We start from the raw sequence: 25,186 nt of genomic DNA on the forward strand, positions 1-25,186 counted from the left end.
CTAATACTACATTTATTATAGCGTGAATTAGCTTTTGTACATGAAAAGATATAGTAGCGCAAATTTGGGGTATTTCGTCACAAAATTTGTATCTATTGATTTGTGTTCATGGACACAAATAAAAAAACATGTATTTTCAGTTTCTGTGTGATTAATCTCGAACCACTGAACTAAACCAAAAAAAGTTACAACTCCTTAATGATGGATTTATTTCTTACAAACATGCAGCTTTTTCTTTTCACAAGATGTCAGTTGATGGACTGGAGTGATGTGGATCACTTGTTGATTATTATGATGTTTTTTTTTTTCATCAGCTGTTTGGACTTTCATTATGATGGCACCCATTGCAGAGTGAATGGAAACATCACACATCTGATGAAGAAACAGCCTCATATACATCTTGGATGGCCTGAGGATGAGTACATTTTGAGCTAATTTAAATTTTTGGATGAACCATACCTTAAATGCCCCATTCACCCCAAGAACGATAACTATATTAGCATTCACACCAATGGACTATATTCTGTTTATTGGGTTAGAGTTGCCCTAACCCTGACCTTAACCCTAACCCTAACCCTAACAATAACCCTAAACACATGCTATCACTTTAAATGCTCGAGCTTATTAAAATTGGGTGGATTCTGATTAGCGTTCAATGCTTTTATCGTTCATCAGATGGAAAAACAATCTCAGAAAATTGATTCTAAAGATATCATTTTTCTCTATGAAATTGTAGTTGTGGTGTGGACTTCACTATTCTCATTGAATTAGAACAAATAATAAACATGTATAGTTATAGTTAATACAGTTACTAATTACAGATTTCAAAATGGTTTGGGAACATGCATCCAACAGCAACCAAACAGCCCCTCACTCTTTCCTCAAGCGGTTCAATCCGGTGTTTTAACGCTGCTGGGAAGTTACCGCTGGATGCCCGCTTTGAGCTTAATGAGGTGTACGGAACCCCTCCTGCAGGATTCCACCTCATCACCAACACCACGGTTCCCATTTAGGACCCTCGGTCTCGGATCGGAAGGCTTTCAAGAACGGCGCTCACAGCTGAGTGAAAGAATCAAAAGTGGTGAGGCTTGTAAGAGCGTTCACCTGGCTTGACGCCGAACACTTTCAACGGCCAGCCACACACACATTCCCAGGCTATTGCTCCGGCAAAGAAAACGGCTTCATCAGAATTCTCCACATCTCTTGGCCCAGAGCGCCTTTCGGCCGAGCTGGGATTGGACAAGGTTCATTACCCCTCTTTGATGTATTTCTTCTTTCAATTTTACAGCCTCGCACCTTTTCCCTCGTCAGGATCAACTCTGAGCACAGATAAAGACCAACCCTTCACACGTCTGTTGTGGATAGGGAGACAAAAAGGCTTCGGGCCTAGGTTTTCTTTTAAGGCCGACTGTGAATAACATGTGAAGATGAGAGGGCATCATGTGAATGCGATTCTTTCAATTCATCGGGCAAATTCGTATCCTTAATGACGGCTAACAAGCTGCTGCTTTGAGAAGGTTAAATGTGCAGCCGGATCTCTGAAAACAATCTGTTTGAAGTGTTCTTGATAAAATGGACTAAAGCAAGTGCCAAATGACCTCAAACAAGCTGGAGCCGGAGAGTCATCACGCACGATAATGCGCACCATCGGCACTCCTCGTCTTAACGCATGATTGCGCCGAATGTTCGCGTAAAAGATTGCGCGCGTCTGCCTCATGATGTGGAAGTCTGTCAGACACGCACAAGTTCACAAACAAACACGGATCGACTGCACTTGTCAATCAAGAGGGCTAATTCGGTTTTCATTTGCAACCTCATTTAGCTCTTGTAGAAGATCTTTTTAATTGAGTAAGACTTTAATTTATATACATACAATATATTATAATAACAGTAATAATAAATGAACATTTACTTTATTCTAAATAGACAGAACAAAGAATGGCTGACAAACATGATCGATCGATGGATTGACATCAAAAAATGTGAAATACATGTTTTAGAAGACAAAGTATTTTCTGTAACTGTAAAAGAGAGATCAGATTGGAGAGTTTTTCCTTTTTTTTTTTTTTTTTTTTTTTTGCTTTATATTTAATCTCACTACTGTCTTTGGAAATAATCGACATATTAACTACATCTCATTTTTTCTTTTTCTGTCCTACAGGAACAGAGACCTGTTTTGCAGTCCCACTGTAAGTCAGGCTCCAGAGCGGATGTTAATTTGACTGAATCATCAGCTTTGAGTCGAGAGGTGAGGACGTAGGAGGGCCGTATTTGTGGCGGCTCATCTAACAAGGTCACGATGTTTGGGTTAAGGACAGACAAAATTAATATGTGACTGCGCTAGGAAGGCCACTTTTAATTTCACAGGTCCTGCCTTCCCTTTTCTCCATCTGTGAGAGAGGGGCCAAACCGTGGCCTGATGAGGGCACAGCCATCACGGTTGCCTTGGCAACATTTAATTGCTTTGCCTCTGTCAAAATGGCACTGTTTTTGTTCTTTTTTTTGTTCCCCATCTCTCTGGTTCTCTGCCTCTGATACACTCAATTCCATTTCTGCCAATAACTGCTAATCCTTCTCCCAGAACCACAATCATGAGGTTTCATCTCCAGCATGGGCCACACTTTCTTTCCGCTGAAGGGACGGTGCAGCATCCACGCTGAGCTGATGTTTTGCTATTTCTTTTGCTATACAGCATATCCAACAGGCTACCGGAACATAAATATACTTTAAGCAGCTTAAATTAACAATTTTTTTTTGTTTGTTTGTTTGTTTCTTATTCTGTTTTTCTTCTTTTAATTTAATTTAATTTAATTTAATTTTAAAAAATTTAAATTAAAAAAATTTAAAATCATTTTGTTGTATTGTATTTTGTATCATACTTTGTTTATTTTAATCAATTAATTTGTTTGCTTATTTAGTTACTTGTTTTATTTCATTTTTGTTTTCTTGTGTATTTTGTGGTATTATCTATTTTATTTTATGTTTTGATTGCTTGCTTGTTTTGTTTTATTTCCTTCGCATTTGTTTATTTATTTTCACAGTTTCAGTTTCTTTTTTTAGTTTAATTTTATTATGTTGTATTGCATTTGACTTTTTTTGTTTTGCATTTGACTTGTTTTTGGTTGTTTTTCACTTTTTTAGGTTTTGTTTTGCATTTAGTTTTGTTTGGTATGTTTTATTGCATTTTATTTTATTTTATTAATATTTTACTTTCATTTTTTTTTGTGCTTTTTTATTTATTTATGTATTTTATCTCAAGATGATGCACATTTTTTTAGCATGGCAAGTTTTATAACTATGCAAATTAATAGTTAACATTCTATGCGCTAATTTTTAAAATGGCAAAATAATGTACGGTAAATAAAAAATTTATAGTAACATTAGCAGCAGTAATATAATTAGCAATAAAGATCACTATCATAATCACTACATCTAAGTGTTTCTAGTAATTGCATTCGTGACTGAATGCATTATAACTACTGAATATTGTGTCTGTCATTTTTTTAATTATTTAATTATTTGTTTAATAAACTAGGAAAGTCATGTGATATTTTTCCTCATAACAATGCTTTGACTACATCCCACTGTGAATTGTAAAAGAGATTAACATCCATTTAAAACTCAGTGGTGGACTGACCGCGAAGACCTTCTCACAACAACACAGACTAAGTGCAATTAAGGCTCTTCGACAGACTTTGTCTCAAATTTGACATGGTGGCAGTGGGGGACATGACTGCGAGCCCATTGTTTTCCTGGTTTTGACAGAGGATACGGCTTAGCACAAGTGGAACTTATGATTCCATTTGTCTAGGAACTGAATCAGACAGCGGGTCTTAATGCAGTTGTGCTCCTTCAGAGCCAAGAGGAAGCTGGCAGACTAGACAAGGATTGTGTGAGAACAGGTCTACAGGAAGGAGTTGATCTGCATTGGTCTCAGTGAATTAAGAAAAGTAGGACATGAGATATGATGACTGGCTCGTTTTTTAGATGTGGCGATAAGCCACACATTTGTATGTCAAATCAAATCAAGTCAAGACTGCTTTGTTGTCAATTCTTCCACATGTACTGCACATACATACAGAGAATTGAAATTACATTACTTTCAGACCCTTGGTGCATACAGATAACACTAACAGTAGAGAATATAAACACAAATACAGCAAATTCCCCGTTTACTGCTTGTTTATTGATTGTTTTACCACCCAAGACACTTATGTATTGTGCAAATATGAACAAGACAAAAAAAAAAAAAAAAATTGTGCTAAATACAATTTGCAGATAACATTTTTTTTTTTTTTTTTCTTTTAGGCTGGTTCTGATGAGTGATCGGTTTTGACGAATCCGGCAGATCACAGTAATTTGGCGTACTTTACACGACTGTATCATGTCCCTCCACCATTGCGACCCAAACACCAGAACTAGCTCTTTAAAATTCCGAAATTGTTGGCTAGATACATGCCTTCATCATTTGATGAATTACTGCTGCTATGATCATCAGAACATAAACACAAACATCTCATCTTATTAAAAGTCTGCTTTTAATTGCCTCCTAAATTACCACCAGCTTTCCTGCGGGTGGTAATACCGAAATGCTAATTGCGCCAATCAAACAACACTGACTTGTTTGAATTCGGTGCATTCTATAATAAGCCTCATTTACATATAAAGGGCAACAATGATGATGAAATAATTGACATATTCCTGGTACAGCAATAAACTGGTGCATTAATGTGTCTGGTCAAGCTGAATGAGTTGGATAGTGAATGATACTACTATAGTGGGGGGGGGGGATGAATATGTATACTGCGTGAAGAGTTGTATATGCTACAATAAACATATCAATCAAAAAGTTTTCAACTCTCTAATGATATCTATAATTAGAGTATTATTAAAATTTGTTGTTGAAATGAAAACATATAAACGTGGCTGTCATAACTTTAACATGCATTAAATAACCATATAATGGAGCACATAGACTGCATTTGACAAAACACTCTCTAGAGTGCTCTTTTTGTATAGGTTAAAATGAGCTAAATGGCTTTCCTGAGGTAAATGTATGTGACGTATATTCCTCAGCATTTCTTGACGTCTTTTTGCGGTTGAAACACGATTACAACGATAGAAGAAACATTTCATTAAGTTTTATCTTTCAGCATACCTTCAGACGTTCATTTAAATGTTTATTTTCGCTGTAATGAGTAGTACTAATGCGAAAGCGATGATAGTTTCACGTGTGCTACGTGCTGCCTTTTGAAATGAAGTATTCTGTCATTAAAATTATCATATTAAATAAAAATTAAAGCTGCAAAGCAGTAAGCCTATAGCTAATATTGAATGTTTTATTCACTCATCAGATGTAAACAGCATAGACAAGGATTTTTTTTTTTTTTTACTCTCTCTCTCCCTTTTTTTAAAGATAAACCAGCGACAAGAATGTGGATTGTGGATGGTGACATTTCCCGGCATAATTTGTAAGTCCATAATTTTTAACATTAACACAATGGTCCCACAATGTATCTGGACACTTAAGCCAAACTAAATAGGGACATATCATGAGAAATGAAACTTTAATCACGTTATGAAGCATACTTTAACTTCCAGGACTGACATTTCAAAAATGACATTTCATCACTTATTGACATTTAAACATTTCCAAGTGTTCGAATACATTTGGCGCCAATATGTCATATATGTGGAATGTAACATTTCATGGAATGTGGCAGAGAGACAGCTATTTCTCAAACGAATGGTATGTGCAGACATATGCCATGAAGACAGACTGAAAGAGGGCAGGAATTTGAGCAGGCCGGCGCTTCGCCCACCCAAGCAATTTGGTGCAGTGATGGGCGTTCAGAAAAAAAAAGGATGGTCCATCTCCTGTGGCAGCGGGTGGGCTTGAGGGGCATGTTGGAAATCTGAGTAAACAGCGGCTGTCTTTTGCCTCCTGCACCAAGTGCAAGACTGCAAGGCAAGCTGGGAGATTTATAGTTGTCAGGGTTTGTGTAAGAGGCCTTGGAAAATGTTCCAATTTCAGTTTCCCAATCAAACCCAGCTAATGTAATAGTCCCATCTCAGGAACTACTGCTCGCCCGCCCGCCCGCCCGCACCCACCTACCAATCCTAGACCCCCTCCACCCAAAACAAAATCAGTGGCCGCATCCAGCCCAGTGGACCGCAGGTGTGCACTCGGCTATAACTCTCATTTTCAGCAAGCGCCAGTGGGTGAAGAATGGAATCATGGGAAACAGCGGTGACTCTCATAAACATTTTACAAGGATGATTACGTACTGGTCAGACTGGAGAAATCTCCAGCCATGGTGAAATCAGTCACAGATGGACCCCTCTACCGTAACCGCAAACAATGCCCTACACTGAACGTGTGTATTCTGGTGTGTTTAATGCAGGCGTTGTTGCGTAATACTTGTGTCAGTGCATTTGTGGTTCAAGCTGACAGATGCTTTATGCATTTTAGGCTACTGTGCTGAATTAGGGATGGTTTCCAAATATAGTAATGGTTTTACTGATGAATGTATTGGGAAACAGAAACACAAAGTGCTTTTCTTTGGATGTTTTAGAACTGTCTATGAGAAGATGGGCTTAGGTAATGAAAAAACCCTTCTTAAAAGTAGCTCAATTTAACCAGCCTGTCATTAACAAACTGGATAAATTGGTCTCTTTGAAGGCTTTTGAATGGATTTGGACAAGTTTAAGGCAGAAAGCATAACACCAGTTTGCCAGAAGGAGGAAGCATGCTAGATCACAAAATATCTGGTCTAAGTAAAATATTAGCAGCATTAGCATTTGTGCTAGATCGCATACATCGTTTACTTCTCCAAACAACACTTGCATTATGACCGTAGTTATTCATCTATTAAAGTTGACGTCGTCTAGCTGCTAAGTTGTAGAGGTTTAGTTCTACACTAGCATTATCAACAGGTAAAATCATTTGCCATGTTATATACTGCTCTCTCTGAGTTAACTGCATTAGCACATTACATTCTAATGAGTGAAGAAATCATTGTTATTATACTGACATAAAATAAGAATATCCCACAACCCGAGCAGCACCAGTCCACTTGTTTCATTCATGACGTTCAAGGAAAACAATCTTGTCAACCTAGCATACCAATCTTGTGTCAAAATAAATTACAGGCTGTTTCACTGTGGTCAAAATAATTGTAAGTATGTTTCCATAATATATATATATATATATATATATATATATATATATATATATATATATTCAACAAAGTTTATTATACTCTGCATTGTTTATGTATGTTGTGATGAACAAAGATACCAATGCCTTAAACCTCATACTGCCATCTATTGTTGTGGAAGAAGCATTAAGCAAGATAAAATGTTTTGGAGACCAGTGCCATTGTAGTATATCTGTGGTATACTGTATGTAAACAATACACAACAAATTATACACCTATATATATATATATATATATATATATATATATATATATATATATATATATATGCATCTTAAATTGCAAATATGTTAAATTTTTACTACAATTTAGCTCTTTTAAAGACTTGACCTGACTTGACACATTATCTTGAGCTCTCTAGAGATAGTCAAAAATCCTGCACAGTGTGGCAGTAAGTATGCGAAGAGAGAGGAAGATAGGGAGATGGTGTCCTTTGGGAGAAGGCAGAGGTTGTGAGCTCGCAGTGTAGATAGACAGACAGTAGGAGACAAAAAATGTATGATGCAGCAGAGCTCCAGGCACAAAGGTCCCTGACAGGTGAGACCATATTAGATGAGCTGTGCATGATGATGTCGGCAGGTGTGTGGCAACTGGATTTTTTTTTTTTTTTTTAAAGATGGCAGTAAATTATTTATAAACACAAGCATAACTATATGAGGAGAAGAGGTCTCATGGTTAGTGTAAAAGAAACTGTTCTCGTTTGTAATTTCTAAGCAGTTTACTTCACCTCTGAAATTGTCTTTTCATCCGAAGTCACTCAGACACAGAAAATAATGTTAACCAGTCTGAAAATAACTCTAGGCATCCTTTTAAGTCAACTGTAGATGTTTCCATCTAGAAACGAATCAAAAAAATAGATACAATTTTATGTATGAAGTGATTTACATTCTGTTTTATAAAAAGCTGTGTCAAACTCTGTCTGCCCTAGTTCTTGCAAACACATTTAAATGCCTGCATAATGATTGACTGGAGTTTGTTGCCATGACATTTATGTGTTATGTATGTTTCTTGTACATTGTGAATTCTTGAATTCGCCTGCCAATTGCACTTCTCACCATTCTTTACGTGAGTATATTGAGTCTGCCTAGTTTTGTCCCATTTGCCTGCATTTTGTTTAAGAAAATTGGATTTCAATTTGAATTTGTCTACCTTGACTGATCTTATCTTCTCTCAATAAAGTTGCAAATGGATTTTGAACTACAACCTGAATCAGCTACATTACGCCCAAGAAAAGTTTTGCAAACGAACTGATGCCACCGGGAATGAGTTTCCACTGTAGTACAAAATCAATCACAATGAATTTCGAGTTAAAACGTCTCAGAGATTGTACGTTTTCACTGTGAGTTTTAACATATCCTTGGTTTTCAGTCCCTCTCTTCTCATTTTTCAGCTTGCTAATGCTGAAGGAGTTAGCATTTTTTTCCCCTTGTACCAGCACCTGGTTGTATAAAACACACCATCTGTGTTTTATTCAGCTGTCTCTGACCACTTGGAGGCAATGCACTGTTTGCGCTTCTGTAGCAAGTACAGTAATTAAACAAAGCTCCATTAACTACTAGGAATGTGAGAAAGACTCAACACAGATGTTACAGTGAATCTGCTGAAAACTATTGAAGAAATCATGCAGGATGGTTGGCAGTGGGTGCAAAAGGAGGAGAAAGGACACACTAGGGGTGAGGGGCGTAACCAAAACTGGTTTCTTTTGTCTTGCCTCCTGAGTTGATCTATACTAGAGTACGAGTGGGTCAAACAGTGGTTTTAACCTAACTGCAAGGGCCGAAACCCAACCCCTGGTTATTGTTGGATGGCTGATGAACTGGCCTTGGATCAGCACGCTGAAAGCTGCCAAGGAAAACCATCATGTATAAACAAATACCAAAGTACTCACCTTACCGCAAGCTGCAGTTTGAAGATCTATTGTCAGAATGACTTTTCTTGAACCTTCTCTCTTAAGTGCAGTCATGCAACAAGATTACCACCCAGGCCCTCATTTAAAATGCCTCTCCCATACCTGTCAGACCAGCGGCAGATGCGCGGCTAAGCCTTCAGATTCCAGACACCATCACTGGATTTAATCCAGGGATGAATCTGCTTTGCTGTTTGTAACTCTGTGGTCTTAACTCTGTTTTCTGTTCAAGCCGCAAAAATAACCTTTGAGAACAATGTGGGCCCAGCCGACAGTAGCGGGCACTATTTTTGATTTTCTCAGCCACATGTTCATGAGCATAATCATAAATATCTCCAGCCAATTATGACACCAGAGCTAAGGGGTTAGAGTTGTATCACCAAGCTTTGATGAGGATTGATATTTATATTGTGAGTGTTATACATAACTGAGAAGTGTGAACTGCTTGTTGATTGACGGGTTGTTGGAAAAGTGTGATTCTCAAGCATGTGGAGATTCTCACGCCAGAGTAAGGAATCAATCCTGGCACGTAAAATGCAAGAGAAAAGATGACAGGCATGCATGTGAGGCTGGAGCATACGCTGCTCCAATTCACTACTGCAACACATTAAGTTTGATGTGTTTGATTTCCCAGCTGTAGAGTCCAGATAAAACAAGTTCAGGGTGTTAGTCGTGCTTTGAAATATGCTTGTTGTTTTCTAACCGGTTTAAGTCATTGTGGGTGCCATCTTGCATATTTCAGCTAAAACTGAATTCAGTGTACATTTAGAAGTACATTAGTATTTCGATTAGCCCACAGCTATGGTCAGATATGGACTACGAGGTGGTCATGATTGGAATATGCTAGCTGGTTGTTGTCACACACAACAGCTCTATCTAATCTTCTGACATAACCACCTTAAAACCATCTTAAGGTGGTAGCTATAGGATAAACATGACAACTGGAAACTTGCTGCTTCATGTAAAATGGTTTAAATAGTCAACCAGCTGGACTACCTCCTCTGACAAGGGCCCTGTTGAGAACAAAAAATTGGGTCAAGCTAGTCTACCAGGTCAGCGAATTAAGCCCTACCAAGTAGTAGTTGAACTGGTTAACAACCTAAACCATTTTATGGTTGTCTGTGTGGATTCATATATAGTTCCTGGTCTCTAACTGATCCATCATGGCCATTTGCTGAACAATCATGGTTTAGAAGAGGGTTGTCAAACACAACGGGGTCAAACAGGTCCTAAAGGGCCACTGTGCTGCAAAGTTTAGCTCCAACCCTAATTAAACACACCTAAACCAGCTAATCAAGGTTTTCAGTATCACTAGAAACGTCCAGGCAGATGTTTTGAAGCTGGTTGAAGCTAAATGCTGTAGAATAGTTGCCCATGACACTTGTGGTTCTGACGGTTGACTTGCTGAACTACCATCTCAGTCAAGGACTCTACATGGACGAAGCAGTTTAAAACAATTTAAATTGGTTTTACTAGTCACTGGAACAAGGTAGCTGGTTTGTTGATGGCCCAAGACAGTCTACCAGGGCTGCCGGGTTAATCCCACCAGCTGGAAGTTGAGCTGGTCAGCCACCTAAAACCACCTTGTACCAGCTTATGGTGGTTGGAATTTCAGAGCTGGAGTCTAAAGCCCAAAACACACTGCAGGATTTTAGCAATCCTATAAGATCACTGCAAGTCACACTGTGCAACATGGATCTAATAAACTTGGATATGACATGTTTAGACTGTACGATTATGACATTTACTGACTTGTACGATACGACGCACGTTACTATAAAATAATAAACGTAATCAGCATGCGCTAGTTTTGAACAAAAAGAGCGCGATAAATCACACTTTAGCCATTGTATTGTTTATTTGTGGCGAAAAAAAAAATGGAAGTGGCGAAAGGGGAAGCGATAGAGGTCGAGGCAAGCATTTTATGTTTTAGCACCATGTCGCGTTGATTTAATGTCTTTTTTGATTTCATGTCACATTGATTTCATGTCCATGTTTTATTGGTTGGTCAGTAAACGTGAATCGTACCAGCAAAAACACTGTGCAATGATCACACTGTATTGTAGGCTATCTTTGGTCACAAGACTGTGAAAACAGCCGTCTTTGAACTTTTTTCTCAATGTACAACACAGAACCACCGATTAGGAGCCAAGATCACAGAAATCGGCACGGTTGTTTCACGGTGCTAATCTTTCATCTGGGACAGCTGGTTTATATGGTTAACCAGCAAGACCTAAATCTTTTTCAAGGGCCCTGGTGAAAAAAAAACTAGCTTTTTTTCAGAAGGGACTAGCACTCATAAGACTTAAAACAACGTTCACAGGAAATGTCCACAAACGCCTTGTATGCACATATTTGGTCCCTTTTCATTTTAACCACATATAAAATGCAATGAATCAAAGAGGGTTTTGTTGTCAACAGTACCCAAAGCCTGCTTCTGGATGTAAGACAACCTCAGATGAAGGGTTTGCACCCAACACCAATAGTCGCCAATCTCGTTAAATAGGTGCTTCAATGACTGTGATTTCTACTGTCTTACCTACAAGCGCAGTTAGTTCTGAAGGAGTTATTGATTTTTTTTTTTTTTCTGTAGTGAGTGCAGTTTCTCCCTTGATAATGGATCGCAAAGTGTAGGGTTTTCACATCTGTATGGGACCATTTGACTTGTCTGCTAGGTCCTTCAATCATTCCCTAGGTTATTATGCACAGTTAGACCAAAACAAAGCCTGGACAAAAGACATAACGTCCCCATAACTAGATTTGCATTTATGCAAGTAAATACTGATGATTGCAAAGCAGTAAAAACAATTTTTCCCTTTTTTTGTTAAAATCTTCCATAAAATAAAGCCACAGCGGAACTAATGGACTTCAGAAGAAGCAGGTAGGCCATTATGCTAATTTTTTTTTCAACCAAAATTACCCACATATGACTGAAATCATCAACTAAACGTCAATATGTTGTGATTCAAGCTGATTTAATCACAGACAATTGCCGACAAGTGTACAATGTACACTGATGCCACATTGTCATCATACATAAATGAGGTGTTTTTAAGAAAGACTCAAAACAGTCAACACAGTCTGCTCAAGCTGAGTTAATGTGTTATGTGTCAGTTTGTGCCCTCCGGTGGTGTTATTCATGGAATGGGGAAGTATGTGCCCGTGCTTTGATAACACATGCTGCTCTTGCTGATTTAAATCAAGGGTGGCGTGCCATTGTGCAGAGAAACAGGCAAACAGAGGGACCATTGTGTGTGTGAGGTGTGTATGTGTGTGACGAGATTAGACTTGCCAAAGCCCACCCTCTAAAATGCTTGCAAATATTGTGCAAGCCACCATAATAAAACCAAGACACTTGGTGAAAAAAAGGTATTTAAAAGGCTTATAGTGTACAAAGATTTTGATATCAGTGAGTTCGGAAGGCAAAGAGTGTGTTTGACATCCAAGGTCAGGTACTTGTCTAGCCAGCTTAGTTATAATGGTATAAAGGAACTGTTTTTTTTTTGACAACTTTATTAATATTATACTTGATTTAGAATGTAACGTCCAGAAAATAGCTTTTTTGTCTTTTTCTTTCAGAGGCATGTGAGGTCATTGAAATAGATTCATGATCAATCTCTGGAAGTGCCGGATCCAGTCTGTTCCGGCACAAATTATGCCCTGCATGCTTCCCCACCAGTATCAGCTGTGCATGTGAATCAACACAGAAGGCAAGATTTTCTCAGAAACATAACATTCACAGGAATGATACATTGTTTACTGCGATTGTGATTCCTTTGCAAGTACATTTATGCCTCCCCTGCGCTACATGAAAGTCTGTTTAAATGCACTTTTTCACAATATATGCCTTTTGCCTCTAGATAAAAAGCAGACTAAATTTATTCAAATGTACTTTACATCAAAATGTAATGATATAACTGTAATTAGATTTTTTTAAATTTATTTATGCAAAAAAAAAAAAAAAAAAAAAAAAAAAATATATATATATATATATATATATATATATATATATATATATATATATATATATATATATATATATATATATATATATAAACTTGAATTATTACACTGGTATTCCAATAGGGCTGGGTGATAATGCAGTGCTTTATATAAATTGCCAAATCTCACAAAATGAATGTTGCTTAATTTTGTATTGCCAGCAAAATCCTTGTGAGGATATTGTAAATATAATCAAATATTCAATATTTATCTCCTAGTTAGATCCAGTAGATGCACTGAAGAAAGAGGTGGATAACCATAATGATGTCGGTCAAACGTTATAAATATCTAGGAATTCCTTAGTGTGGAGTTGCTATCCAATAACCACAAGCATCAGACATAAACCATTTTCAAATGTCCTGTGGTTGTGAGAGGAATTGGGTTATTATGATGGTGATGGCTATATCAGGAAGAGGAGGGGATCGTTGTGCAAATTAATTGAATAATTTATCAAGCAAAGCCATGATTAGTCAGGTCTGAATCAATGGAGTACAGGCAAATGTGCTTGATTAGACGATCAGGCTGATCTGTAACTAGCAGACAGTCTATGATGAGCTGATACTCAGTTCTGAGTGCTCATAGCAAAGACTTAAATCTATCTGTTTCAGCATTGACACTACAGCTACCATTCTGTTCATGGTGTATTGATAAAAAGATCGATAGACAGACAGAATGATACCTAGAGAACTATAGCTAGAATGATAGCTAGATAAATACAACGGCGGACAGACAGAGATACAGAAAGACAGACAGAGACAGACAGACAGACAGAAAGAAATACAGATAGACAGATAGACAAACAGATAGATAGATAGATAGATAGATAGATAGATAGATAGATAGATAGATAGATAGATAGATAGATAGATAGATAGATAGATAGATAGACAAACAGACAGAGATACAGACATACAGACAGATAAGCCCATTTCACACTGCGATTCCGGCAAATACACGGGTAAAGTGTTCCGGCAATTGTTCCTGGTTCGCTAGATTTTGCACTTTCACACTCACAGTGATGACCCGGGATATGTGCGTGCTTTCACACACAAGCCGTAAAGGACCCGTAATGACACATGACATCAGGACGTGACATGTAATATACGAGATAGGCACGTTATACTTTCACTAAATCAAGCGTACGATCTCAGCGTCAACACGGAAAGTGAGGAACGAACTGATCTCTGCTTTTTTACAGTTTGCATATTTTTTGGTCGCAAACGCTGATCTTCCTTCAAAACAGCCAGTAAAAGAGTAGCATGATAACGTGCATCATCGCTACGACATAGCATTAGATCTGGCTTTTGTTCACACAGCGCTCTTCCCTGGGCTCAACCCAGCGATGTTACTAGGTCCCCGACCCAGGTTCAATGGCAAAATCAATCCCTGGATGTGTTTGCTTTCACACAGAAGGCGACCCAGCAATTTGCTGGGTCCGACGTGCAGTGTGAAAGGGGCTACAGAAAGACAGACAGATAGAAAGACATACAGACAGACAAAGATACAGACAGACATACAGATAAATATACAGACAGACAGAGATACAGACAGATAGACAAACAGACAGAGATACAGACAGACATAGATACAGACAAGCAGAAAGACAGACAGACAGATAAACAGACAGACAGACATACTAACAGATAAACAGACAGACAGAGATACAGAAAGGAAGAAAAACAGACAGACAGACAGTCAGACAGAGAGATAAACAGACAGACAGTCAGACAGACAGACAAACAGACAGATAGACAGAGATACAGACAAACAGAAAGACAGACAGACAGACGAAGATACAGATAGGCAGGAAGACAGACAGACATACTAACAGATAAACAGACAGAGATACAGAAAGGAAGAAAAACAGACAGACAGACAGACAGTCAGACAGAGAGATAAACAGACAGACAGTCAGACAGACAGACAAACAGACAGATAGACAGAGATACAGACAAACAGAAAGACAGACAGACAGACAGACGAAGATACAGATAGGCAGGAAGACAGACAGACGGACAGAAAAACAGACAGACAGACAAAGATACAGACAGACAGAGATACAGACCGACAGAAAGACAGACAGACAGACAAACAGACAGAGATAAAGACGGACAGAAAGACAGACAGACAGAAAGAAAAAAAAGAAAGAAAGATATATAGACACACAGACAGAGACACAGAGAGAGATACAGACAGATAGACAGACTGACAGAGATACAGACAGACAGACACACAGTTGGGAGAAAGAGTTAGCTGACTAGCTAAACTTGCTTAACACTAGATTTGGCCAGACTGGAAAATCAACTAGGACACCTTGAGACCAGCATAAGACCAGCAAACTACTTTAGGCTGCTCTCTTAAAATCCTCCAGAAAGGCTGTATATTTAAAAAAAAAAAAAAAATTCATCTCACAAACAGGCCATGCAAGCGATAACATATCTCTCCATTTCTGTTATTAGCCTGCAGCCAGGCTTTCTCCAGCCATCATACGAATAGCAGCTACACTTGCATGCTAAACCACATCGCTAAACGCAGAACTGTTTCCTCATTGTGAAGCTAAAATGATTTATTTTTCATTTTGTCTTTTCTTTTTCTCGACTCTGCACCAGGAAATAGCTCCTAGCACCTTAACACCATTAGCCACACCGCCAATTGTGCTAGGGAAGACACTTATCAAACGCCTCAGTGCTAGCATCTTGGCGGCTACGTCAAATGCTTCTTTGCTAGCAGGAGGATAAGCAAATCCTTCTGTGTTCTTATTTTTTTTAAAAGGTTTTTTTTTTTTTTTTTACCACAGTGTGAGCGGAGGTCATGCGTTTTTCACTACACTTTCAGGAAGTGGCTAACAGCGACATGCTTACATTCACTCACTGCTTAGCATTGTAGGGGCAAACTTTACATACTGTGGGCATTAAAATATACTGACCCACTCACTCACTAAATAAATAAATAAGACAGATTGCGTTTTATATTTAATTATTTGGAATTATTGATTATCTATCTATCTATCTATCTATCTATCTATCTATCTATCTACTAAAGAAGTAGGTAAAACAAATAAGCAAACAAATATTTATCTGTTATAAATGTAATATTTACCAGTAATAAACACATAATCTAACTACACCAGCTTATTTATTTTGAATATTATATTTATAAAAATAAGTAAATGTAACACTTTAAAATAGGTAACACTTGTTAACTATTAACTATGACATTTATCTCAATAAATTCTTAATCTGCTGCTTATTAATAGTTAGTAAGGTAGTTGTTAGGTTTAGGTTTTGAGTAAGATAAGGTCATGCAGAATAAGGCATTCATATATTCTTAATTAGCACTAACACATGGCTAATATTATAGTAATATGCATGCTAATAAGCAACTAATAGGTGTTACCTATTCTAAAGTGTTACTTTTCACATACAATAAGTGTTTACATACAATGCCATATATTACAGCAAAACATCAAATAATTACCAAGTAATTTTAACTAAATACATTTGTACAAAACAGATAAATGTTTGCTCATAAAATAAGACATGTAGGATGAACTCATGAATAAATAAATAAATAAATAAAGTGGTCCAACTAACATGCAGGAAATATAACTATAAATACCTATTAAATACAAAAATATCTTTCTACGAAAGTGCTACATGTGTTTTAAACCAGAACCACACTCTCATTCATCCCTGACCCATCTATCTAGTGCTTGTGTTTGGCATTCCCACAGCGTTTATCCCACCTTCAATCTCACTTTACATTTCACAGGGGTCCTGAACGATCCAGACCTGGACGGTTTGAGAACAGACAGACCCGGATCTTCTGAAATTACGGCGTCTCCCAACACGAGCAGGCCTGCCAACTCCCCTCAAAGCCCAAGAGGATGATTAATGGGCAGGTAAAGACTTTTCCGAGCCACGTCTAGATACCTCAGCTAGGCCTCAGTGCTCAGATAAAAGTCAAAGCGGATCACGGGGGCCAAACGCGCTCTCTCAAAAGTACCAGGACAAAAAGCCTCGTCAAAAAGCATTCTCTGCAATCCTCGACACGTTCAGACAGGTAACGGAAGCCGTCGAAAACAGCCAGAGGACTCTGTCTTTTCTCTTCTTGCTACATCAATTTGGTCCTGAAGACAGTGACTTTACCTCGTGTGGCTCTGAATAGTGAAGCGACATCAAAGACACACTGAGCAAATAAAAGCTGTATGCAAACGAGTGACGAGAGTCGGGTTAATTGGGGAACGGAGAGCTCCGGCAATCGGTTTCATTGCTTTTTGCTCTCTGCACGGGAAAGATGAAAGACAGAGCCTGAGCTCAATGCGGCTTGTGTGTTGTGTTGTGTAGCTCTTCTGTATCCGCAGGACAGACAGAAGAGAACGGTTTGTTCAGAAGTTGACTGGATGTGGAGTTCACACGGAGGTCTTGATCTCGATGGTGAGAGCTACTCATGTGTGAGTCGTCTTTGAAAGAGAGAACGAAAGTGTGTGTGATACAGTCGTCATTCTGTCTCTATCTATCATACATGACAAAACATCACAAATAATATTACTGAATAAAAATAAAGTTGAGTTTAGTGTGTCTGCTTACTATGAACATATAAATGTACATGATGAAAATCAAAATGAAGTAATAGTGATCGGCAATAATTCTTACAATCAGATCAATGCTGCTGTAGTTGGATTATTTATTTATAATAATAATAATAATAATAATAAATATTAGTACTAAACAAGTAAAAGTAATTAGTGATAAATCATACTGTATAAAAACTGCACAGGAATTCTAAGAATTAAAAGTTAGCTAGGGGTGCTCCGATCCCGATCGGCCGATCGTTATGCGCATCTCGTCAGTAAAGCCGGTTCTCTAATCAGCGGTTAATTCCATCAGGTGCGTGATTTCACATAGAGCAGCTGTTACTACACAGAGCCGTTGTTAATAGAGAAGATGCGCAAATCACGTTGATTTTCAGCGTTTATTGGCGCATCTTCTCAGTTAACAATGGCTCTGTGTAGTAACAGCTGCTCTATGTGAAATCACGCACCTGATGGAATTAACCACTGATTAGAGAACCGGCTTTACTGACGAGATGCGCATTAACGATCGGCCGATCGTGATCGGAGCACCCCTAAAGTTAGCCATTCTATTTATTTATTTATTTATTTAATTTGCTTATTTATAATAAATATTAGAACTAAATAAGTAAAAGTAGTTAGCGGTAATACATTATATTGTAAAAAATACACAGTAATTCTAATAATTAAAAGTTAGCCATTGTAGTTAAATTATTATAAATGTACACACTATTAAATCAATTTAAACAAATAAAAGTAATGAAATTAATTAATTTATTTATTTATTTATTTGTGTGTTTTCTATTTACTTACAATAAATATTTGTACTAAGTAAAAATAATTAGCAATTATGAATTATATTGTAAAAAAAAAAAAACTATAGTAATTCTAATAATTAAATGTTAGCCATTGTAGTTACATTATGTATGTACATACTATTAAATAATCAAAAAACAAATAATTTACTACACCAGATTAATTTTAAAAACACACAACAACAACAACAACAACAACATCAGTAATAATAATAATAATAATAGACATTAAGCAACTAATATTAATAAATAATTGTGCCATAGTATACTATTTATTAAACAGTAACAAAATAAATTATTATTATTATTACTATCATTATTATCATTAAAATACACATATATATATATATTTAAAAATATATTTAAAAAATGTAACAAAAATCATGACCTATATATTCACATTGGCATGGGCACAATTATAAAACCCATTGTATTTCTGACCAGTATCTTCTTAAATGGTTTCAGACTAATTCGTTAGAAAGACCTGCGGCAATCACGTGATTCAGTCGCGAGTTGGAAAACGAATCGTACTCTTGACCGTCAATATTTCTCTGTCTCGTTACACACTCCACTCAGCTAAAACACATCGATTTTGCCAGAGTCAGCAGTGATCCTGCAGAGCCATACAGGAAAACAGGACTCCTCCATCCAAACATGTTTAACCCCGAGGTCTTTACTGCAATCACAGCCTATTCATTCAATTCCACTGGAGGACCTGGATGAAGCCTAACGCACAATTAAACCCAGTTAATCCCTGGATACCGTCTCATTATTTCGCATTAGAAGTTGTGGGAGAGGTGAATTGGAGTGGAATTAATGTGAATTATTAAAAAAACTGAAAAACACACACTTGGAACTAATTGACGTCCCACATGGCAAAAATTAAAAATAAAAGAGATGTGTGGAGAGGAGCTGATTGTGTAAAAGGGAAGCGACACTATAATTTTAGATCATTATCAAACTATCTTTCTGAAGTCAGCATGAAACGCTATTCACAACCCAATTTACTTTCAGAAAACAAGGAGAACTATAGTGGGACTCCTTTTATCTATTTTTTTTTTTTTTTTTTTTTTTAAATAACATGCACCAATAAATCATACACAGTCAGGTTAGGAATATTCCTTAAGGAAGTAGATGGAGTCAGATTTGATTTCGTGTAGATCTTAAAAACAACCTAGATTTCTGTGAGTTCTATCAAACAAACTGCACAGACTATATTTATGTTATTATTTGCATTATTTTATTATGTATGGTCCCGAACAAACAAACAAGCAAACAAATAAATGTACAAAACAATAATAGTAAAAAATAAATCAGTCTAAATAGATTAATTAAACAAACATTGCACTGACTATGTTTATATGTTATAATAATTTATATGTTATATTATTTATGTACATAAATTATAGCAAAAAAATAAATATAGTCAGTGCATTTCAATCAGAACATCTAATAACTAAATGAACATTGAGGCAAACTTTTATCATTTATATTATTATTTATATAAAATATGTATTATTTGTTTATTATCAATCAATCAATCAATCAATCAGACCCCAAAGGGTTAAAAAAAGAACTATTGCAAATCTCTAATTGCACGGCCTACAGGTGCCAAAGAGGCCAAAAATAACGTCTTTATCATCAGGAAACAATACAGACTGTCGTACAATGCAACCAGTAATTTAATATTTTTAGCCCACCAGCAATGACAGGAAATTACTGAGGTATTCATATTAAACTTTCAGCTCTTCTGGTTGGAAAGGAGCATTTCCATGGTAACTGCACAAAGACTGCGCTCCTGAACTGAGCTGAGCGCTTCCCTTTCTCTCTCCCAGACTCTCTTTCTAGGTAATACACATCCGCTTGAAGGTGACGTCACTCCTGCTTCTGGCTTCTGAACAAACTGACCAGAAAACATGGGAAACTATTCATAGATGTTCACGTGATGTGCTGGGATGAGACGGTGAGCCCATTCATATTCAGAAGAACTCAGCAGACGCAGAAATCTTGCTCGCATCAAGAGGCATCAAATAAGTGCTCAATGGTACAAATCAATTTATTTTTACCTTTAACAAAAGAAGTAACAGGTCACTTAATAATGAAAATTATTCCACTATTTGTTTAGTATATTATTTACAATAAATATTAATGTGAATTTAAAAATGTATATTAAAATAGTTTATTAATAATAATAATAATAATAATAATTATTATTATTATCATTATTATAATTATTACTATTACTGTTGTTGTTTATAATAATAATAATAATAATAATAATAATAATAATTATTATTATTATTATTATTATTAGTAGTAGTAGTAGTAGTAGTAGTAGTAGTATAATTAGTGTGTATAATTTAACAAACTACACATATTATATTTATTATTTGCATTATTTTATTACGTATAACGTTTATTTATTGAATGTAAAAAATAAAACAATGAAATGAAAATAGGGAAAATTAACCAGTGTAGTTAATTATAATTGATACTTTTTAAACAACAAAACGACAATATAATCTTATTTATTTATATGATTTTATTTAGATTATTATGCACATTTATTGTAAAGGAACAACTATTCATACTTATTTGATTTATAAATGGTTAGTTATTTATAAATTAGATTTATTTATTATTTTATTTATTTTTACCTCTGTTAAAGGAATAGTTAAGCTAAACATGAAAATTTTGTTACTATTTATTTAGCATAACATTTACACCATCAAAAACAATTCTACACAAAATTATGTCCATAAAGTCAGGGAAAAGTGTGCAGATTTCAAATCAAAATGACATATATTTTTTTTTTTTTTTTTTTTTTTTATTGTCAGTTCAATGATCAGAAGTACACAGATACAGTGTCAGACATACAAAATAAGAACAAAGCAAAATACAATGGAAAGGAAGAAGGGAAAAAAAAAAAAAGGTCAAATGATAAAATACATTACAAGTACAGGGAATCACAAATTAGAGAGTCAAGGAAGGTTCTTTATATAATGCCAAAGAGGTGACCATATCCGCCAAAAGTCATCAGATTTTCGGTGCACGTCATATGTAAGTTTCTCAAGCGGGAGTAATATAGATATTTTAGACATCCACATTTTGAAAGAAGGAACCTGAGGAGATGACCATAATAGTAGTATGCATTTCTTTGCCAGATACACCAAAATTAAGAACATATGTTTCACATGAGAATCAAACACTGTCTCAACTCCAACAGATAACATGTACAATTCCAAGGAGAAACAAAACTGTAACCCAAAGAGTTCTTGTAAAAAGTTATGTATTTTGTTCCAAAAAGGGATGATTCTGCTACAGTACCAAAAACAGTGAAGAAATGTTCCCTTATGTTTTTTGCAATTAAAACATAGGCCAGTCGAATTTCTATAGATTTTCTTTAAACGTAATGGTGTGAGATAAATTCTATTGATGAATTTGTAGTTAAGTTCGTGAACTCCCAATGAATTACATTTAAAGTATAAGTTGTTAATAAGGGCGATCCAATCATCATTGTCAATTTCATGACCTAAGTCCTTTTCCCAAACGTTCTTCAAACTATCTAATGAGGAAGTACATGTATCAGAAAGGGCATCATATATCACTGAGATTATTCCCTTGGAAAAATTGTTTGTCACAATTTGTTCAATGGCAGTAAGTTTGAGTCTTAGTTTACAATTATCTGATAAAGGTTTTATAAAGTGACGCAACTGGAAATATTTGAAAAAGTTTGCTTGTGGTATATTATATTGACATGAAAGTTGTTGGAAAGATTTTAATGTATTCTCTAAAAAAAGGCAAGATATAGTTGAGATCCCTAATTTAGACCAGTCTGAAAGACCTATATTATGTAATGAAATAGGAAAATCTGGATTATAGGCAATAGGGGAAAGCAAAGAAAGGTTGGCTGGAATTTTAAGATATGTTCTGACATCTCTCCATACCAAAAGAGTGTTTAGAATAATAGGGTTTGTTGAAATGTTTTTGATTTTTCTAAAATTTTTAATAAAAGGCAGAAATTTTATTGGAAGGGGGGCACAAACCGTTGCTTCTATATTAACCCACATGGAGTCAGTCCGTTCATTATACCAACTGACCATATGTTTCACTTGTGCTGACCAATAATAAAATTGTAAATTTGGTAAAGCGATGCCTCGAAATGACATATTTTTAATCAGCTATATATATATATATATATATATATATATATATATATATATATATATATATATATATATATATATATACTATCCAGTTTTGGGTGGACTATTTATTAAGGGCTTTAAGGGCAACTTTAAGGAATACTCATGGTGTTGGTAAACAGGATCTGTTTCTCCACAGCAAACTGGAATTTGACATAACACAGAAAATCCCCATCAATAGGATTCTCCAGGGGAGCAGCTGTGGACTTTCACAGGCATGACCCAGATCCTCAGATGGTCAGCTGGGTCTGGTTCCACACACTTTGTCTGGGACGTTACGTTCATTTTGTGCTCTACCATTTCCTCTGAAATTGTGTCATCGGCCAATAAGAATGCATGAATGCTTTCTGTCCGTTCACAAAGAAGTGATTTGAGCCCAACCGAAATAGAAACTCTTTCCATGACAGATCTGACAGATCCTACATGGGCAGCAGGCAATGTCTGGCATTAGCATGTTGTTAAGCTAGCAACTAGATTCTATTTGAACAGCATTTAACTATTTTCTACTTATCCAAGATGGCGGATTGTGTCAAAGTATAAGTTTGCAGCACAACATTATGGGTGGGCCTTTCCTCATGCAGGATATACAGTATGTTGCTCTATATTTTGGACTTAATGAGATATCCAACCAGGCCCAAATAAAATCTGTGGAGTTTTCTGCCATATAAATGGCAAATATTCCATTATATTGCAGTAGATGTATTGCCAGTGCCAGATTTCTTTTGGAAAGCTCCTGAAAGTGTGAAATTGACTTTTTCCCTGTCTGCTGCTTTTGATGTCAAAGAATCAGTGACTTACTGGCCTCAAGCACTTTAATCAACTAAGGCTCATTGGAAAACGTGACGTTGGCTTATTCTTGTATGTTTTGTGACACTTTCAAAGTGAAATGTCAAGTAAAAGCATGTTCGGTTTTATCCAAAACAGATAACCATTAATCTGTTTTTATTCATGTATTTGTATTTGTTAAATATACCATCTCAGTTCACAAACGAAATGTTCAGCGAGTGTCGCTAAACGTTTAATGCTCTATCGCGTTTAAAAATTGAATGCACCACAAACACTAAACCAGACCACAAATCAAACCAATAGTGTTAACAAAAGCAAATGTGAGCTAAAAATGCATTTTAACTCTTTTATTGTGGCTCATGCTTTATGGGACTCGTACCCAAGCGCTGTACCGGGCGTGCTACTGAGCAAGTTTACTACATTACAAAAGCCATACTAATGGAGCTGGTTATATGAAGCAAATATCAAAATATGTTATTTTACAAATCATTCATTATGTTAAAAGTGTTCTGAGGTCATATAGCATAGTGTTGTATAAGGAAAAGTCTTTAAACTGCAGTGAATTTTATGTAGAGGTATATTTTTGGAGGCCTGCATAGATTTTAATCACTGTTGATATGAACGCACCATAAGGCAGAATCATTTTCCTAGCTGCTGTTTGGACTGGCATCTATGATATCGAAAAAGTTTTTCCTGGGTGGCCAGCTTACTTGGGTTTGGCGCCCTTGTGAGCCCGAGATCTGTTTTGAGTTTGCTGTGATAAGAGCGAACATGATATGAAAGGAAAATCAAGTCCTGGATACGTCTAAAAGGGCAAATTCTGTATTGTGTGTGGAAATCCCCCCTTGGTTTCCTTTGCTTTCCTCAGCTGTCAGTTTAGGCCTCTGAATTGCACAGCTGTGTTCCTACCTGCCCTCGCATGAACCGCACGTCACCTCACAATCAGCTCTGTGCTGCTTCCCGGGGCGGTACAAAGTCAGAAAATAAAACGCTAATCATCCATAACCGTCCCCCTCCATGTCACAGGGAGAGCAAAGAGACCATCCAACAAAACATAAATGATTCATCAAGGGCTTTTTCTCATTTGCGCTCTTATTTTCCGCTTTCCCTATTCATTTTATGGCATCTTTTTTGTCCTTCCTGTTCGGGTGGAATCACAGCCTCTGTTTTCACTTTCGTGTCAGCGGCAGGCAGACAGCTCCAGTCTTTCGTTGCTCCATTTTAGCATGAACAAAGCCAATCCAGCTGTGTTGTCAGAAGGAGATGATTCTCTCTTTCTATCTCTCACTCTCTCTTTCTATTTGTTTCTCACCACCCTCCTCTTTTTCCATGCAGTTAACACACACTCTTCTCGACTTGGCAATAAATTCTGTCAGGTTTAATAAAAGGCTACATCTCTCACGCTGTGTACGGCAGTTTGGAGGACTCCTGCTGGGTTGGAGAGGACCCACCTGTCCTAAGAACAACAAAAGGCTGTGACCTTTCACCTATTCTTCCTTGGTTTAGTATCTATTTTACAGATGACCTTCAAGGGGTCATTTCACTGAGAAAATAATATACTTAAAAGATGCTGTATGTAATTTTCAGGCCATTCTCATCCCAAGGCGTCATATACTGATACTTTTGAAATTTCCTCAACATCCTACGCACATGGCACCCTCTAGCGTCAATATTAGACG

The 25,186-nt window shown here is 36.6% G+C and overlaps 1 long non-coding RNA gene across 1 annotated transcript; it reads left to right on the top strand.

The window, feature by feature from the left end:
- The first annotated feature begins 324 nt into the window (after nt 1-324).
- Nucleotides 325-23,552, top strand: LOC113039821 (uncharacterized). Its single transcript, XR_003275085.1, has 4 exons — nt 325-2,248; nt 16,900-17,564; nt 20,352-20,479; nt 22,861-23,552. It is a non-coding gene; the product is annotated as an uncharacterized LOC113039821 (long non-coding RNA).
- The last annotated feature ends 1,634 nt before the right edge of the window (nt 23,553-25,186 follow it).

Source organism: Carassius auratus, chromosome 22 (assembly GCF_003368295.1).
Source record: "Carassius auratus strain Wakin chromosome 22, ASM336829v1, whole genome shotgun sequence".
Classification (NCBI taxonomy): Eukaryota; Metazoa; Chordata; class Actinopteri; order Cypriniformes; family Cyprinidae; genus Carassius; species Carassius auratus.